Source organism: Carassius auratus, chromosome 24 (assembly GCF_003368295.1).
Source record: "Carassius auratus strain Wakin chromosome 24, ASM336829v1, whole genome shotgun sequence".
In the NCBI taxonomy this organism is placed as follows: Eukaryota; Metazoa; Chordata; class Actinopteri; order Cypriniformes; family Cyprinidae; genus Carassius; species Carassius auratus.
The window spans coordinates 12,335,861-12,355,367 of NC_039266.1; the positions used below are offsets into that span (position 1 = coordinate 12,335,861).

The following is a 19,507-nucleotide window of genomic DNA, read 5'->3' on the forward strand; positions in this document are numbered from 1 at the left end:
CTCATGTAGAAACTCTATTATTAAGGGTCATCACTGTCTGTCGATCGTAAATAATGGCTCTTGTGATGCCTACTGGCTGTTTCTTTAGGCTAAGCACTGGTTGTTTCTAACCCAGTAGGGGTGTACTGGTTATGCTAGCTTTTGGAGAAATGTGACCAGGTAGACAAGGTAAAGAAAAAGTTCCCCAAGGAGTGAAAATTCTGTCATTATTTACTCACCCATGAAATGTTCCAAAATTTCCAAGACTTTGAACACAAAATGAGATAATTTTATGAATATACAGTTTAAGATAAATTCAGTACAAATGCAATAAATTGTGACTTACTTTAAAGGGTTAATTTACCCCAAATTTAAAATTAAGCAATTAATTAATCACCCTGAAGTCACCCTAGGTGTATATGACCTTCTTATTTCAGACGAATCCAGTTGGAGTTATTTAAAAAATTGTCTTTTGTATGCCACTCAGTGGGTGTTGCACTGCATCAGTCCTTGAGAATTATAATAAAAAGTGTATCCATTAGAAAAAAAGTGTCTCACACAGCTCCAGGGTGTGAACAAAGGTTTCCTGTAGTGAATCGATGTGTTTTTGTAAAAAAAAAAAAAAAGGATAATTTTAATATAGCTTGCGCTCACAGCTGTAAACATAGCAGTTCTGGGGGAATTACGTATGAGGTCAGCTTTGCTCATGCGCTGCTCAGAAGTGACGGACATGGAAATGCAGCAGAGAGATCAAAACAAAACAACGGTCACTAATAAGAAGTATAAAATGAGGATTTGTAAAGAAGAATGTTGGATGATTTTGTTAAAAGCCAAGAGGAGACTGGTTTTCCTTTGCTAAAGTAAGGAAACTTTGCTTCCTTTACTCCTAGTAACAAACGTTGGTTTTTACAAGACTCACTGGCACATGCGCAATACTGACCCCATACGGGAACTGCTTTCATTTAACAACAGTGAGCCCAAGCTATATTAAAGTGATTATCACATTTTGAATATGGATGTTTTTCTTACAAAAATGAATCGATTCGCTACAGAAAGCCTTTGTTCACCTCCCGGAGCCGTCACTTTTTTTAACAGATGCACTTTTTATCAAACTTCTTTTGGACTGACGTAGTGTAACACGTAGTGGCATCAAACAGCTTGAAGGATCAAAGACATTTTTTTTATTTTTTTTTTATAACTGGATTCGTCTGAAAGAAGAAGTCATATACGGCTAGGATGACTTCCAGGTGAGACTTTATGGCCTAATTTTCATTTTTGTAAATGTTTAATCAAGCACCCAAGAGCTGTGTTAACTTACGTAATCAGATGACTTTTTTCAAATAACTAGTCAAGTAATACATTATAATTTACAAGAAAATATCTGATGAACCTTTTTGTACAAATAACTCCAGTCACTTTGTTTTCCTATTTATTGACTGACAGCTTTCCTGTCCCCAATGTTGAGAGAAATTGTAAGTACAGAGGTGTATTCTGTGTAAGCATTTAATCTAAAATGGTTTGACCTGCGTTCACTACTGTACAGACGTGAATTTACATTTCCTTCAGCATGAGGCTTATTAATTTCCCTTTTGGTGTAAAAGGGCTTTTACACTTGCCAAAATAGAACTTTTTTTTTTCTGAAAAAAAAAAGAGAAAAAAAAAGCAAGCCCAGCCCAGATTTAAAAAGTAACGCAAATGTAACATAATGCATTACTTTCCATAAAAGTAACAGAATTTGTTACTTTTTTAGGCAGTGAGTAACCTTCCTCAACACTACCCAAGAGAATTGGTAAAAAGCATAGACAGTAAAAGAAATTGACACAGCGACCCCATTGGAACTCAATTGAGACAAATGAAGCCCATTTTTAGCGTTTTTTAGCACTTCCGTTTCTGACGCGCAGACTCAAACGAAGCTTGACGACGTCAGCAACCTGTCTGCCAGATGTAAATCTTCTAGTAGCTGTGCGTGCAAACTTCCATCGTTAATCTTGCAGAGACGGCGAGCTTGAGCGGGGAGTTCTTTGTCGTGAGTGAGCAGGAGTAAGTATTCTGATTAATTATTTTGTATAGTATTTTAAAATGTAACACCAGTACGCCATATTAAGTGAATTGCCTGCGAGCTTCTCCACCTGTCTGTACGGTAATGCGACAGACAGCCGAGTGGTTATGATGCAATCGTTAGCCTATTTTTTACAAAAACTGTTTATACGGGGCCATAATGTAACATAGAAGGTAATGGAGCCCTTTATACATTGTCGTGTATCTTTAGAAATAAATAATGGACAAACAGAGTCTTTAAACGCCTCAGATGTAAAGTTATTCGCTGTCAAAGTGACGCCAAAATGAATGGGAGTCAATGGGAATGCTAACGCAAGTGAAGTTCTGCTAAAAGATGGCAGCCCCCACCCGACTTCAACTTCCGGTCGAGTTCCTTGCCCCTTGGTAAAAAGTACCAGTCATTTATTGTGCACCAACATAACAGGTGCATTCTGCCACCTACTGGACTGGAGTGTGAAATACAATATTGCAGTTTTCAGAAGTGTAAGATGAGAAGAAGAAGAATATCTGTGAGGAATATTGAGAGATTTTGAATTTGCTGTCCCTCCCTTGGGCATTCTTTTAGAAACACTCACACAGTGTTAACTAGTTTTCTGTAATTTAATGCCAAGGTAATATAGCACGAAATATAGTTCATTTAAATTTGTCAAATTTTCAAAAGATTTATAATGTGTGTATATGGACTATATAGGACCTTAAGGTTCTTTCCCAATCTCGTTCCTATTGCTTGTCTCTCACCAAAAACTACTGTCTAATTAGACAAAAATATGAAACAGAATGAAAACTTACACTTGAATTGGTATGCTATAAAGAAACTGAGCACAGCTGGCAAAGGTAATGCATCGAAATGGAGTAATTCTCACAATCACAGGGAGAGTTTGACACCTTGTAGAAGTTTCCGACCACTACAATTAGGAGTATTACTGTCACCCCTGACCATGCCAAGAGAGAAGGTGGAAATGGCAGCAATCAGGCCCCATTTTCCTCAAAGCACGAAGCTGAAGGCTGGACACATCCCAGAGACACCCTTTTCCATTATGACTGAAAACACACACTGTATCTACCCTCTGACAGATGGAGACAACTCAGCCGGGCCAACAGCAATGTAGCCAAAATTGTGCCCGGGATTGCCAAACAATTAAGATATCAAAAGAGATCACTCTAGCTTATTGACAGCTGTTTCAATTATTTGCACCTGTTTCTCTTGTGTTACACATGTGTCTGGAGTGGATTATGTTGACTCGTGCTGGCCATATTTCACCTTTCCACAAGTGATTTACCCCCGAACCATCTTCTTAACCCTACCCAGTGATGGGAATCTAAGGAGAATGTGCCACAGCTCACTGTGGCATTAGTCTATTGTCTACACTGACAATTGTCATTCCATAGGAGTGTGACAATGTTTACATTAGCTGTTATGGCCTTTAAATAGACGCTCTATTTTGTCGGAGCAACCTGCTCCTGTTGTCACAGTAGAAAAGCAATTCATAGATATCACTTGCAGTGTGGCATGCATTGTCATCCGCAGGAAAAGCTTCTGGGCTTGTGACCATTTCGGTTAGCTGAACTGACCGTTGGTCAGGGGAGCCGTTTCACACCCTTTTCGACAGACTGTTTCCTCTTTGCTGGGAAACGACATCGAAATTCCATTGGAGGCAGCAGAGTGCATGTCTCTTAATGGACAAAGAGAGAGCTCTATATGTAAAGAGAATAGGAGAGGGGGGTTGTCGAATCCCAGGGGTCTTTTTTTACATTTGTGATTGACTTTTCAGCACACTTGCTGAGGATCTTGATAAGCCTGTGAAAGCTGAACTCTCAGACAAGGCTGGAGAGATAAAAAGACTCATTGTCCTACTGGCTGCCGGTGCCCAATCCCACTGGAAGCCAGTCTAGCTCCTGGTAGATGGGGAAGAAACAAAGTAGAGCTAATAGACCAATCCAAAGCCCAGCACAACAAACCTGTTATTCTCTCTTTATCCTTCTCACTGAGCGAAACACACGGTTTCAAAGACACATGGCCAGGTCTGCCGAGTTACTGAGCACAAGTAACTATTCGATTATCCTCCAATATTCTTTTACTGATAAATACAAACAGTCAGAACTCATTCAGGCCAGTTTGGCTCTTAAGTCTGATTGTAAAGCAGATGGGTCAGTGAACTATATGGGAAAAATATGTTAAATAGAAGGAAAGATTTAGTTTATAAACAAGTTCAAGTTCTTTCGGTATATGTTTAGGTTTATATGGCTTAGAAAAACATTCAAACCATTTTCAAGAAAGTTTACATTTTATGTCTCATGTTGTTTAACAGTAGAGTGAAAATGCACCCCCTTTTCCTTATACCTTGAATATGAAAGAGTATATGTTAATTATTTATAAAAATAAATAAATAAATAAAGTTTTAAACATATTCAGTGTTAAACGTTTTTTAAACAAAGACAGAAACATTACTAATTAAAATAATACACAATAATAAAACACTTTTTGAGCACAACGTTACATTTTACAGTCTGATCTAACCTGTATTTTTTAGAGACTTATTAACCTTGACATCCAGTCACAAATGTCTGCAGGGGTCCTTATCATTTCTTGTTTTAAATATAAATGGTAGTAATCAGATCTGTTAAAAAAAAAAAAAAAAAAAAAAAATAATAATAATATATATATATATATATATATATATATATATATATATATATATATATATATATATATATATATATATATATATAAAATACAGAAATAAAAAAAATGCTGATCAGGCAAAAGGTGTGTTCAAGTCAATGTATGAAAGAATATCATATTTAATGTATTTTCTGAATAAATAGATTTGATAAAAAGTAGCATCACTTTATTGACCCATATAGAGAGCCATTACTTGGATTTCTGCTGAGTGTGTTGAAGGTCTGTAAATGAGACAAGCTGGCTGTTTGTGTACATGAGTGTGTGCATTGTTAACGGACAGGTGGCGAGCATCTTTGCCTTTTGTCCTCAAGTCTCTTTCTGTGGGGGATAGCAGCTCCAGCTGGCCAGAGGACATGATCACCTGGCTGTTAGTCGCTGACGTTAGATGTTGCTCTGCCTCACCAGCTGTAGGCTCTCGAGACTGCGGTAAATGCTCCCTGGTTGCCTCCTGTCGGTGTGTACTGGATAGAAGGAGGGGGGTGTTAAGAGACAGGACAGAGTAACAGTGAGAGAGTGGGTTTTTCATTCTTGAAAGAGGACCAAGAGTCAAAGGGGCAGTTTCCTGAGACCAGTAGCTTCCTGTGGGCACCTCATACCTGAGATGAACTCCTAAGCCATGCGAAACAACCGAAAGAGAGATATTAACAGTGTCAACGTGAGGGTTGGCGGGGAGTTAGATGCTTGTCCTTCCTGCCTGGCTCACTTTTTTACCCGTGCTTCCCCGCAACACTCTGGGTTAGATGTTATTCTACTCACTGTCAATGAAACTATTAGATGATTTAAAGACTGTAGGCATTTCCTGTGTGTCAGATTAAGAGTGTCCTATGGCAATTTTTATGTTCATCGTATTCTGTTTGCATATTTATAACTAATGTATACTTATTCTATACTATAAAATTAAACTTATATATATATATATATATATATTTAATTGTTTAAAATAATTTAATTAAATAATTAAAAAATAATAACTATAGGTAAATAGTTAACTTTTTTTTAATAAAATCAGTAATATGAAAATATATAACAAAAATGATTGCATTATATGCAAATATGCATTATAATTTTTTACAATAAAAAATAAATAAAAATTGTAGTATATTATTGCTGTGTTTATCAGAAATAGCAGTCACTGTCTTTAACTAAAATAAATATTTAATTAAAGTAGTTTCCATATTAAAATTATCTAAATTAAAATTATCTAAAATAAAATAGATTTAAATAAAGGTTTCTCGCTATAGCAGACAAAATGCTCTGGCAAAGTTCTTGTTTGCCAGCAGTCAGCAATATGTGGCCATGTCAGACAGTTCTGGAAGGTAATCGTAGCCAATCACCTGAGAGAACTGTTAAGCCACATTACTTTTTTGATGTGCATCTAAGAATTTTTAAGAATAAGAACATTTTATTTCAATGACAGGCAACAACTTTAGTGCCACAGCACATCAGACATTTTCAGGGCCCTTTCCATTGTGCCGTATGTCATCTCAGGCTGCTGCTTAGGAATTAATGCTATTAATGGCACCTAGGCCTCCTCAGAACCCTTCTACTGGATAATTGATCACATAATGACACATGAAGTGGTTCAGGTTTTAGGCTTGGATGGCGTCACTTGGTGATATCCAAATAGGAAGCTTTCCTGAACCAGAACTTGCCTCTAGAGCACTTAAATAATTGAGTTGGAACCGTCACCTGTATTTCTAATCATGAATCATTTCTTAGGTTTGCGCTGCGTTTATTATTATCGTGGGATCCAGGAGAAGCGTGCACAAAACGTACGCCTTCAGAAAGCTCTATAATCTGTTCGTGTGACTATCTACATTAGTACTAATGGAAAGTCCAGCGAGACAAAAAGAGAGATGTCAAACATTCGCGATAATAATTCTGGAAGTGGAGAAACAAACAGAGTTGGGCAGTAATTATGGCGAGAGCGCTCTGAAGAACCCAATCCCGTAAATTAGAAAAGTAATAAGCATTCTTCGCTGGCAAGGCCGTGTTTATAGGAAAGCAACTCGTGCATGTAAAAAGAGAGGAATGGAAGTTTTTGTGGAACAAAGCTATTTAACAGCCCCTTTCTTCCCTTGGAGAAAATCTTTCCACACGGCGGTCGCTCATCGCCAGGCAACTTGACATCCTGACCTCTAACATTTAATTTATTGGTCTTCATTTTATTTGAATGTGAAGAGCCTTTTGCTCTCTTAAATTAATCCAGGTTAATTTGGCCAGGCCTCCTTCCCACCCAGTATGAATGGCCCCTCTGTTGGCCTGGGCCGGGGTTGGCCACCCAGTTTTATGAGAATCTGCAGTGAATTAGAAAATCTGTCAATGCGGGGGAGCGGCCGGCCGCGGATATGGCGTGTCATTCCACCTGTAAAAGAAAATGCTCTTTGTCCATTATCTCCCAGGCTTACCTGACATGAGTTAACCCAGAGGTCAATAACATCTGTGGAGCGTTGCGGGAATCGCTGGGCTGGAGAGAGAGGAGGTAAGAGAGAGCTTTGTTGCGGGCTGCATGCATGGATTCCACCTTGCCCACCAACTCTGGTCCGCTGGATGCACAAGTGCCTCGGAGAAATTTCCCTGACTCTTGTAGTGGCCACTTATTCAAATGACGTAAAAGGGCGTTCGGGCATTGTACGCCACTATGGCAAGACGTTTTACCTTTAATTTATATATATAGATTTTATATTATATTATACAGAAAATGTGTATTTTAACACATGACCAGCAAAACAGTGGTGATGAAAAAAAGAAGAAAATTAAGAAGAAAAAATATATAAAGAAAAATGCAATTCTTAGATACAATAATTTGAATATACATAACTCTTCTATAATGACAGTTTTTTTTTTATTCAAAATATTTTTTTATATTATCAGGCATAAAAAAGCCTCATTAAACCAATTCAATTATTTGAAGAAAAACTTAAGTAGTGTTTAGTATGAAGGTATATATATATGATATTTCATAAATGTTTTTCTTTTCATTTAATTAATTTATTTTAATTTAGTATTTTAAAATGTGAATTATTTGAACAACTATTTTAATAATCATACTAATTAATTATAAAAAAATAATTATTTAAAGAAAAAAATGAGTAATGTTTAGTATTAAGGTATTAGATTTTTTAAGGAAAATAATACAAATGTATATAATAATGTGTATAAGTATATTGTTTTTATTAATAATAATCTTAATAAAAATATATTAATGTATTTTATAAATGTATTTACTATCATTTAATTATTTAAATTATTTAGTTGTTAAAATGTGAATTATTACTATTATTTAAATAATCATAATGAAATAATAATACATATTCATTATTACAATATTTTTGTAATTTATTAATTGTTATAATTATTTAATAATTACTGAAATAGTAACTTTTTTATATTTAATGTCATATTAAAAAATTACAAAAATGTAAACTTTAAAATGACAGTAACATGACAAGGCGTACATTTGTAAGAATTTGTAAGAATTCTTGGCAAGTGTATTTTAACTTGAACATTAAAGCATTATTTTTAAATGTCAGCTGTATCTATCCTGACTGATCATAAGTGTCAATAGTGGAATGCCAGTCAGCGAGGGGTTATGGGAACGTTAGCAGGAAGTGTGCGTGTGTGTGTTCCCCTTTCACTTGAGCAGCTGTCCAGTGCTGGTCTGACGGCCCTGGGACGGCTGTGATTATGAGCTGTAATTGAAGGACTGGCATAGTGTTGCTCTTCCTCTCTGCTTTCTTCCAAAAGTAATTACTCTCTTCCAGAGTTTGGCTTTATAGTAAAACATGTTCTTATTTAATGATAAGTGCCTCTGAAATTTGTCCATACACATCGACCGCCTCCATGCAATTATAGAAATAATTTACAAATTGCTGGAAGGTATTTACTTAGGACTTTTTCCAAGACAATAATAACGTTGTCAGTCAGGAACTCGGCTTTCTTATGACTGGAAAGGAAAGTATTTTGTTTGTGGTCGACAATAATACTTTGCGGCGTTGCGTCAAAAGTACGGCAACACACATAATAAATGTTTCTAGTCAAACAAGCAAGTAACTCAAGCACGAAAACTGGAGCTTTAATGATATGAGTATCATTTGTAACATCACCGGTGTTGTCCACACACAGTCTTCATTGGCCCCATTAAGAACATAAACAAATGAAGGAACAAACAAAGAACACATTGTGGGATTTTCAGAGTTTTTTACGTGCCTATACGAGTCCAGACTGATTTGCGTAGTAATAGACGGCCATGTAAATGTCCCTTCATGCACAACAGAAAAACTCACAGGTGCCCAGTTCACGTGCACTAAGGCAAAATACACGCATTTGTGTTTGTTTTGTGAGTCTGTGTGTACGTTTATCGCCCGGTGTCCGTTTTTAAAGATTTTAAAGCTCTTATATTGAATTTTGATTTAGTTTTCCGTGCTTCCCTCATTTCAAACAAGTCAAGCGAGAGAGGTGAAAGGATTTGCCTAATTTGAGTGGATATTTCGAACCATCCAAGCGTTTTTCAACAATACCAATCACCCAAGACGGACAGCTTTGCATTCATTCGGCTATACGCAGAGCGGCCGTAAACAAAAACTCGCTCGTAATTACCCCAGCTCTCTGCATCCGTGCCAGATCAGATGAAGTAAGCCAGCAACCAATAGCAAATACAAATGTCTTGAATAAAGGAGGAAAACACGTCGTTCTCATTTAACCCAGACGTGCGCCGCAAAAACAATGCTAATCAAGTAGCTCTCCCATCTGTGCCACAAGCGTTCCCTCGTTCCTTTTCTTGGAAAGCTATGTTGTCGCTACATTCATGAACTGCCACAGGAGGGAAGGAAAGCAGGAGAAAGCGTGTTTGCCAAGCGGATCACCTGTTCTTCGACTAAAATAGGACACAACTTGAGATTCAATTTTAGCAGCCTGAGGGATTGGGACAGTGTGTGTGTGTGTGTGCATTTGTGTTAGTAAGTGCAGACACATACAGTTACAACTCATACTGAGTGACAGCCACAAGCTGCCCCATAATGCTTTGCTCCTGGCTCTGTTTCTTCGTACCTGGGATGCTGGGCCTAATTATAGTTGACCGCAGAAATTTCCACTACTTTTATAACGAGACCTTCCTGCTCTGATTATAGGTCAGGTCAGCTGTCAATCAGTTCCTTTCGGCTGTGCAGAAGACCGTCAGACCTGAGCGCCGGTCAACACTTTATGTGATTAGAGGGAGTGTAATGTAAGAAAGGGAAATGGAAACAGAATCATTGGACAGTCTGGGTATCCGAAAATTCATCAGCAGTGTGACATGCCTGACTTTTGCATCGTAGATGGTCATGCAAATGCAATAACATGAAATAAATATTTGTATTTGTTCCTCATGAAGATGCAGAACTTTGAAAGTAATATCAGCCGGCCGAGTGCTCATGGTAGCGCAGCTAAATATGAAATGACAAGAAGGAAGATGGCTGTTTTTAGAATGCATACATTCTTCAACCTGTGAATCATAGCAGATGGCAGACTCTCTCAGCATATGGAAAACATATCCCCCGCTTTCTTCACTCCTTACAGACCTAATCGGTTCTGAAGTCCTGGAGTAATGCGGTTCTCAATTAGGCCTACTCTCATTAAGGAATATTGCCATTACATGAATCAATTACTCATGGTTGTTTCTTCTGTCAGGCTGGAGTGAGTGCATGCTAGAGTTGGGCTGGAGAAGGAGCCGTGTGTAATTCGACTACAAACAGAATAGAGAAAGAACGAAAATGCAGATTACAGAACCACACATGATTACAGAGACTGTCCATATTGGAAATGCCATAAAAACAAGGGTGAAATAAGATAAACCTTCTTAATGAATTATTCTCCTTTTTTTGGAGTGTGCTTGGGGGAAAATATACCTGTAACTCTTTAAGTATGGTTTGAAGGGAACAGTTTTAAGAAATTTAATGTCCATAAATATAGGATAGCTCATTTGCATCTGCAGCTCATTTAAATTTGAATAGTAACATTAAACAAATATATATATATATATATATATATATATATATATATATATATATATATATATATATATATATATATATATATATATTAGTGCTGTCAATCGATTAAAAAAAATTAACTAATTAATCGCACATTTTTTAAAAATTAATCGCGATTAATCGCAATTAAAAGACTGAAACTTTTTGGATATGTAAATGTAAAATGTAAATAATTAATGTAAACTCAAGACAAAGAAACTATTTAAATTCAAAATATGATTGTTTATTGGAATTTTTGTTTAACTTGTAACACAGATTTTCTCATGTAAACAACATACCTGCAATAAACCATCAATATCCTCCAAATTAACTGTTGGCTTGAAAGCCATATTTATTACAGAAATAAAAACACAGGCATGTAAGTACCATTTGAATTTCAAAACAATCAATGCCAATAAAAAACAAAAATGATTTCCATGTTGAATTCTAAGTGGACTGCAAAAAAATTCCAAAGTATAGTCATTGCCAGTGCTTTAAGTGGGCCAGTATGCACCGGTACTCAGTACTGCCACTTCCAAATATAGCTCTTGAGCGTACCGTCACCTCTCCGTGCGCCCAGAACGTGCTTGTAGAGTACCGGTACGCTCATTTGGACATCTGTTTTAATAGAGGTTTTAATCTTTTACCTGCACTGCCGATTTTCAGAGCGCCCTTCACAATGCAAGCTTCCTAATTCATCCCACCCAGAGCAGAAACTACATTACCCATTCACCCTTAAGTTATACAAGTGAATAGCGCATTCGTCGCTTTTCCCACTGTAAAGTGTCAACAACTCAACGTGGCCGGAGAAGGTGTGTGAAACTCGTTGTGAGTTATACTAAAGCAAAATCTTGAGTATTTATTGTCTGATAAACATTAAAAACTGTCTGCGGAGGTTGAGTCGTCCTGCAGCCCCCGCTGGCTGTTCATTGGCTGCAGCATCTTTTTTCTAAGTTCTAAAAAAATACCGTAGACGGCAAGGCACAAATTTAGATATTAATTTATCTAATTAATCTATAGCCTATGCACAAAGACAATATGATCTTTTTGTCCCCTTTTTGTTTTAAAGCTTGATGAAGAGAGAGAGCGCAAGTTGCTGCAGCTGAGGAGGACAGTGATGCACGCGTACAGGAGTGATTGACAGTTCGCGGCACTGTGTACAAAAAATACTCCGCTACACAATTATTTCTTTATTTTCGTTTAAGCTTATTAACGTTAGCGTTACAGAAAGGTCTGATTTACGCACTGTTACAGTCATACAGTCATAATGTTTCTTGTGGCAGACTGAAGAGTAATCCGGCAGAGTTTTATACTGAAACTTTCCGTCTAAAAGTCCTTCCTTGGTCTTATCCATATTTCTTTGCACGATGAACATACATAGGCCACAACTGGAAATAAAAAAAACTGCAACCGCGTTAATTGCGTTATTTTATTTTAACGCGTTAAATATTTCAAATTAATCGAATGCGTTAACGCGCTAATTTTGACAGCACTAATATATATATATATTTATATATATATATATATATATATATATATATATATATATATATATATATTTGTTTAATGTTACTATTCAAATTTAAATTATATATATAGATAGATAGATAGATAGATAGATAGATAGATAGATAGATAGATAGATAGATAGATAGATAGATAGGGCTGTCAAACGATTAATCATGATTAATCACATCCAAAATAAAAGTCTTTATTTACATTATATATCTGTGTGTAAGGTGTATATTTATACATGTATATATAAATACACACACATACAGTATATATTTAAAAAAATATTTACATGCATTTACATGTATATATTTATATTCATACACTTTATATTATATATAAATATATTTAATATATAAACGTAACATATAATTCTTAAATATATACATGCATGGGTGTGTGTTTATACATACATATCAAATATACCCAGTACACACACATATACTATGTGATAAAAAACTTTTTTTTTTTTGATGCGATTAATCGCGATTATTGACAGCACTAGTTTGGGATTTACTCACCCCAAAACTAACACCATTTTATGCATTATTTGTAATTAGGCATAATTTAGTAAAATATCAGGATTTTCACATCTGACTTTTAAGGTAACGCTAATCTTAAGCAAGTTACATGAATAGGTTTTAAATGCACTTTATATTTAGGCACAACGTATGGATATTCCGTCAGTTCTATAGCTTATCCCAAACACTAGCAGACAGCCAGAGGTATGTCTAATGGCTTTCTTATATAACAACAACACGTGCGTTGAAAGGTCACAGTCACTCTCATAAACACTGAGGGCTTGTTGAGGTCCCAGCTGCTTGATGCCTGGAGCAGCTCTGACACTGATAGCACAGAGGTTACTCCTCAGGTGGGTGACACCGACACTCCATTGTTCCACAGTGCATCTCCACCTTTCACCTGGGGGCCCTTTCCCAGAGCTAGCCTTTTCACACCATGCTTCAACACAATGTGACCCATGCCCTCCGGACGCCCATACACCCCTCGTCATTGTTACAAGCTTTCCTTCGCACCCGTACAGGAGACACGCTGATCAATTGCAAATATTTTGGAGAGTCGCCGATTATGTGCAGAAGTGTACAGCCCGGAGGACAAGCGGATGATGAAGGACAGCGAGTGATGGCATTGTGTGTCAGCGCGTTCGCGTGACAATGCTCACAATACAGACATTTCGGATTACGTTTCGGAGCAGTGGGATAATTACAAACAGATCGTCCATTTTGACAGTATTAGTAAATGTTGCACTTGAACTATGGTTAACATGTGACGACCTTATGAAATCAAGGGAAAATGTCATCACAAGTCATCTTATTATTATAACTGTCATTCTGTTTGAATGCATTTGAATAGTTAAGAACAGAGGAATGATGAAAAAGTTGCCGCTTCAAAAAAAAAAAAAAAAAAGGGGGCCATCATGATTTTGATTATAATGTTGGAAGGGTGAAATATTGGTCTTTTCCAATCAAGACTCCCTTGAAATGTTGCTTAATCTCAGGCTCTTTGGACACTAATTGGACTATATCAATTATTTCTAAGCAACATGAGATGAAATCGGTCATCGCTTTACGTAAAAATGCTCATAAAGTGGATATTGCTCGGAGGCCTGGATTGTTGGCTAAGCTCTGGTTTAGATGGATTCTTTTTGGCCTGCGTTTTAGTGTCTCCTTGATGCATTTTCCTTAAAACGGTTTATCCACAACTGGCTCAGGTGAGGTCGGTGATGACATTCCGCCTCTGAAGTCCAATCACTTAAAGTCCTGTAAACACTGACGTGCTTGTATGTAAGCATAAACTACACAGTGGGTACCATCTAATAGTGCATATCAGTTGCTATTGGAAAAATGAGGGGAGATTACGATTTAGTCTCTAACAGGCAAAATAAACATGATCGAGATGATTAGGACCAGATGTGTGTGTTAGAACATTCTAGAAATAGACATCAGCATGCTAGCATACCTGTACAAGTTTTACTTCATGATTATTAAAATTGTATACAGAAAATAAAAAGTATAGGATTTACAATATATATATTTTTTTACAAATAATTGTTACTTTTTTTTATTTATTTATTTTTTTTACAAATTTCACAAATAATTTCCTTGGAATTATAATGGAAAAGAAACTCAATTAATTAAATATGACATTTAAATAATGATTGAATAATATGTAATATAATATTTTTAAATAATAGTTTTACAGTAATAGTAGTTTTATAAAAGTACAGTTAATTTTGTAAATTATTGTAAATGAGTAAATTATGACCATTTTTACGTGAACTAAATAATTGTGTTCCAAACTTTATGACAACATATAATATGAAGATATTAAAGACTTGTTTTTTTCATTCAATGAAAGTCAATGGGGCCCAAAACAACAACATTGGACCCAACTGTTGACAAAAAAATCTGAGAGACAAAAAAAATAAAACAAATAAAATAAAACTATCATCCTTTGTCCTACAGAAAGTCCTGCAGATTTGTAACGATATGAGGGTGAGTGAGTAATTAATAACCGAATTAACTTTTTTTTTTTTTTTTTTTTAACTATCCCTTTAAGGACTTATTGTGTCTTTTTAACTGAGGTTGTTTATGGAAAGGCAGAGGGGCATGTGAACCGTTTGTGTTTCTGGATGTCTTGTGGTAAATCCTCCCTCGCTCATCGCTGATCAGATCCGACAGCATTTGAGTTACTTGCAAGATGACGTCTGCAATTGGTACAACAGTTCAAAATTAGGATCCAGGCAAGTTAATGCACTGCAACAATGTGTTATCCATTACAAAGTTATGCAAGACAGTCCAAAACGCATCCATATACAAGAATCAAACCAGACTTACAGTGCTGTGGGCAATCTCGCTGAACCAACAGATGACAATCTCATTTGTGTTTTTGTAAATCAGTCAAATCCACAGAAAAATGGAACAAGAGCGATGGCATGAACATGGAAATGTGTTGAGTGAGCAAACAGACGGTGTTGTTTTAAGCTATTTAAATGTTGTGCACGACGCCAAACAAACTTGACTGGGTTTTGCTCCTTAATTAGGAGGGTTTGTAGGGCAGAAGATGTGAAGACACAAACGCCGACGTGCACACCAGTTTATGTGAGCACATGCTAACTCTGTAACCTCAATCTACTGACAGTTACTCTCAACATCCACTAAACAATACAGGGCGGCACAAGAAATCAGAAGAGGGTCTATTCAAGAAAAAATGTGTCTGAGTGAGTGTATGTGAGTATTTGGGTCTAAGTGATCCAGTAATGGGAGAACATGCACCTTATTATTTATCTTAAGAACATGAGGTCACTATTCTTTCCCCTATTCATTTAGTCATTTGGGTATGATGGGAAGGTAATACTGTACCATGTTTTTAGCACTATCGTGGCTAAAGTATCTTAAAGTACAATGTAAATGTTATGGTCTCTATATATTTAGCTATTCATCTATGGTTTTTGAAAGTTTTTGAAAAAAGTATTTTATATGCCCACCAAGGTTGGATATTGTGAAAAAGAAATATTGTGAAATATTATTGCAATGTAAAAAACTAACAACAACAACAACAACAACAAAAACAGCTTTCTATTTTAATATATTTTAAAATGTACTTTAATTTGTTCTTGTGATGGCAAAGCTTAATTTTCAGCAGGCATTTAGTGTCACATGATCCTTCAGAAATCATTTTGACATGCTTATTTGGAGCTCAGTTATTATCTGTTATTATGGGTGCTCTATTTTTATTAATGGTTATTATTATCAATGTTGAAAACAGGAGTCTTTGATGAATAGAAAAATCAGAAGAACAACATTTATCTGAATTGGAAATCTTTTGCAGCTTTATAAATTTATTTTCCATCACTTTTGATCATTTTAAATCAGAATTAAAAGTAGATTATTTTTCTGCATGTGCTTATCCTAGACTTTTAAATAGTAGTGTATAATGATCTCAATAAATAAATCAATAAATACATTAAGTTAAACACTATAACACTGATAATAATAAGTAGCACAGGTATTTTTGTAGCAATAGCCAACAATACACTGTATGGGTCATAATGACAGATTTTTCTTTTATGCCAAAAATCATTGGGATATTAAGTAAAGATTGTGTTCCAGGAAGATATTTAGCAAATTTCATACTCTAAATATATGACCACTTTTGCCTATAATATGCATTACTAAGAACTTAATTTAGACAACTTTAAAGGTGATTTTTTTTTTTTGCACCCTCAGATTCCAGATTTTCAAATATATCTCAGCCACATATTGTCATATCCTAACAAACCATACATCAATGGAAAGCTTATTCAGCTTTAATTTGAATAATGACTGGTTTTGTGGTCCATGGTCACATATTAGTATGATTTCTGACAAATCATGTGACACAATCTATATATATATATATATATATATATATATATATATATATATATATATATATATATATATATACATATATATATATATATATATATATATATATACATATATATATATATATATATATACATATATATATATATATATATATATATACATATATATATATATATATATATATATAAGAAAAAAATCAGCATTAGCGGTTGTGTAGAGATAGCAACCATTAATTGAAGTAGACGTGTAAATGCATCTGCACATGGAGCCATTTAAACCATTAGAGACCTGCTGGCTGCTGGATGAGTGTGTGTGTGCATGTGTGTGTGAGAGAGAGAAAGATGCAGTCTGTCTTTTATCAGTGTCCATTAGAGAGGACAGCAGCCTGGCCTCTGATGGCTCATTTGTGTTTGGCACATTAATCTCTGTGAGTAAGCAGCAGCAGCAGCAGGTGGGAATTTCTGCTCACGCTAATCACATGACAACAGAGTCCCTGCACCTGGACGTGACTGTGACACCTGGGGCTGTTCCTCTGGGGTTGCTCTTTCTTTCTCTCCACCTATGTATATCGTCTGTGTCTAAAAGCTTAGGCAGTTGCCTGTTTGCCTCCATCAAGCAATGACTTCAGAGGCTGTGTTTGCATAAAATGTAAAAAAGGCTTTTTCAAAGTTGTTAGTAAAACAAAGATTACTGGAGTATGTTTCCCAAGAAAAAACTATTACTATCAATCTTTCTACTTCAACCTTTCATGTTTAATTCAGTGTTGCTTGGCATTTCTTTTGAAATGTTTGTGAGTTTTACTAGCAATTTCTGAATGAAAAAATAAAATAAAAAATTCTAGACTTCAGTGCATACCTCCTGAAAATCATTTTTATGGAAGCTTGTTTCTGCAATGAATAAAAATAAACACATACATAATAAATAAATGTTAATTGCAAATCCTTTGTATCTCACAATTCTGACTTTTTTACTCAGACATGTGAATTTATGTCTCACAATTCTGACATCTGACTCATATACCAACATGTCTGGGTGTGTGTGTGTGTGTGTCTGTAGAATCAGTAGACTGTAAGCATTTAAATTATCGTAACAATTTAGTGATACACTGCTTCAGTAACCAAAGTCGCCAATATTCCAAAAATATGCAACTCCTTTTCTAGGATATCAGAGAGCAATCTGTAACAATGTGCCCTTTTGATTGAGGAGAATCCACTTCTTAGACGGTAAAAATATAAGGATGACATTATTGTCTTGAAGGGCATCAACAATTCATCTCTCCAGGAGCCTTTAAACCCAGACTGGAGTCCGGGATCAGATTCAGACTGTCTATTCTCCATGGTAATCCTTACTCTCGGGTCAACTTGTGATCTCGGGCCAAACTCTTATGGTTTTTCAGAAAGGAGACGCAAAGCTCTCTAAAGTCCACAGGCTCTTTGGCGGTGGTCGTCTGGCAGACAGTGGAGATGATTTGGGACGGAGATGTTGGAGAGTGACGCTGGCCTGAAATCAGTCGGAACTGACCCAGCAGGACTGTAGGACGCCACACGCCACGATCGCAGAGGGTCAACGTCATTGAGCCCGGATCATTTGCCTAATTATTTGGGGTTCAGGTGTCAATCCAAGTAAGGTCATCCATTCCAATATCCCACCTGGATATGGTGGTGTGGTGGGCTTGAGGAAAACGCAAGGAGGAGAATGAGGAAAAATAGAGTGAGTGACATACTATGGTGTTTATTTTCGGCTAGATGTGATGTTGGCCCAAAGCAAAGCTACCTAATCAGTAGTGGCAGTTCTCGGAGCTGTGTTCCCCAGAGGTCTGGGTTGGTCGAGGAGCTGTCATCTAAGTAATGATTTCTTTATTTTGCAGGAAAAGCTTCTCGCCAGGGGAAAAGCACTACTTCCGGCACAGAGGGAAACCTAAGCCGCAACAAAACCGACCGCTCCAGTCCATGTCTCAAGCTCCATCTTAAGGGACCGTGGCAGCACTTTCATCTGGCCTCTCTCCCCTCTTAGCCATCAATATCACCTCTCTTACTGCAGCCATTCAGACCCCCAGAGACAACTCTTTACTTTCCACCAAAGAAAAAAAAAAAAATAATGTTTTGATTCCGTTCTTAAATGGGACAGGGTCCATTTGTTATTTTTTTGGGAACACTTGCATATAATATAGTGTATCTTGCCTGAAGGTACATATATTGCAAGCTGCGAACATGCGCCAAAACGTCTGTGTTTTTTTGAACTATGTAACACCTTGAGGTAATGTTCACGACACCTCATCTGTCTGGAAGCAATTCAAGGGATTTTTGTGGCAAATATTTTTGCCTTTGACATTTTCATTGATGACAAAAGAAGCAGCTTTGGGCTTCCTGTGGTATATAATTGCTACTTTTGGCCCTGCGGACTTCTCTTAAAACACATTTTTCACCGGAGAACTGCCATTTTTTTTAAATAAAGATAATTTGCACTATATCTCAAATTATGTATTGTGTTTTATAGAACTCTGCGGTGGAAATGAGGTTTTAAAAATGCTCTGTTATTGATATATAGTATTCTACATCTAGAATTTTATCTCAAGATTTCACTGATACTGTTGCCTCTTTGGTAAAAATGTAAAAGTCATATCACTTTTATTTCTATAGAGCTGTATACAATACAGATTGTGTCAAAGCAGCTTCACAGAGGTTAACAGAAACATTTTAGCAACATCTCCTAAAAAATGACTATTACAGCCAGGCTTGCTGGATCTTTGTGTTGTGTTGGATGGGGTAGACCTCACTGTGCTAATATGCCCAGGCTGCGTGAACCTCAGTGAAAACAGACCACAGAAAGTGGAAAACAGGCACTTTGAAGGGTACCACAGATCCAGTGGGCCCAAC

The 19,507-nt window shown here is 36.3% G+C and overlaps 1 long non-coding RNA gene across 1 annotated transcript; it reads left to right on the forward strand.

Moving 5' to 3' along the window:
- The first annotated feature begins 602 nt into the window (after nt 1-602).
- LOC113042749 (uncharacterized) lies at nt 603-18,976 on the forward strand. Its single transcript, XR_003275618.1, has 3 exons — nt 603-1,226; nt 18,028-18,341; nt 18,499-18,976. It is a non-coding gene; the product is annotated as an uncharacterized LOC113042749 (long non-coding RNA).
- Nucleotides 18,977-19,507: the final 531 nt, after the last annotated feature.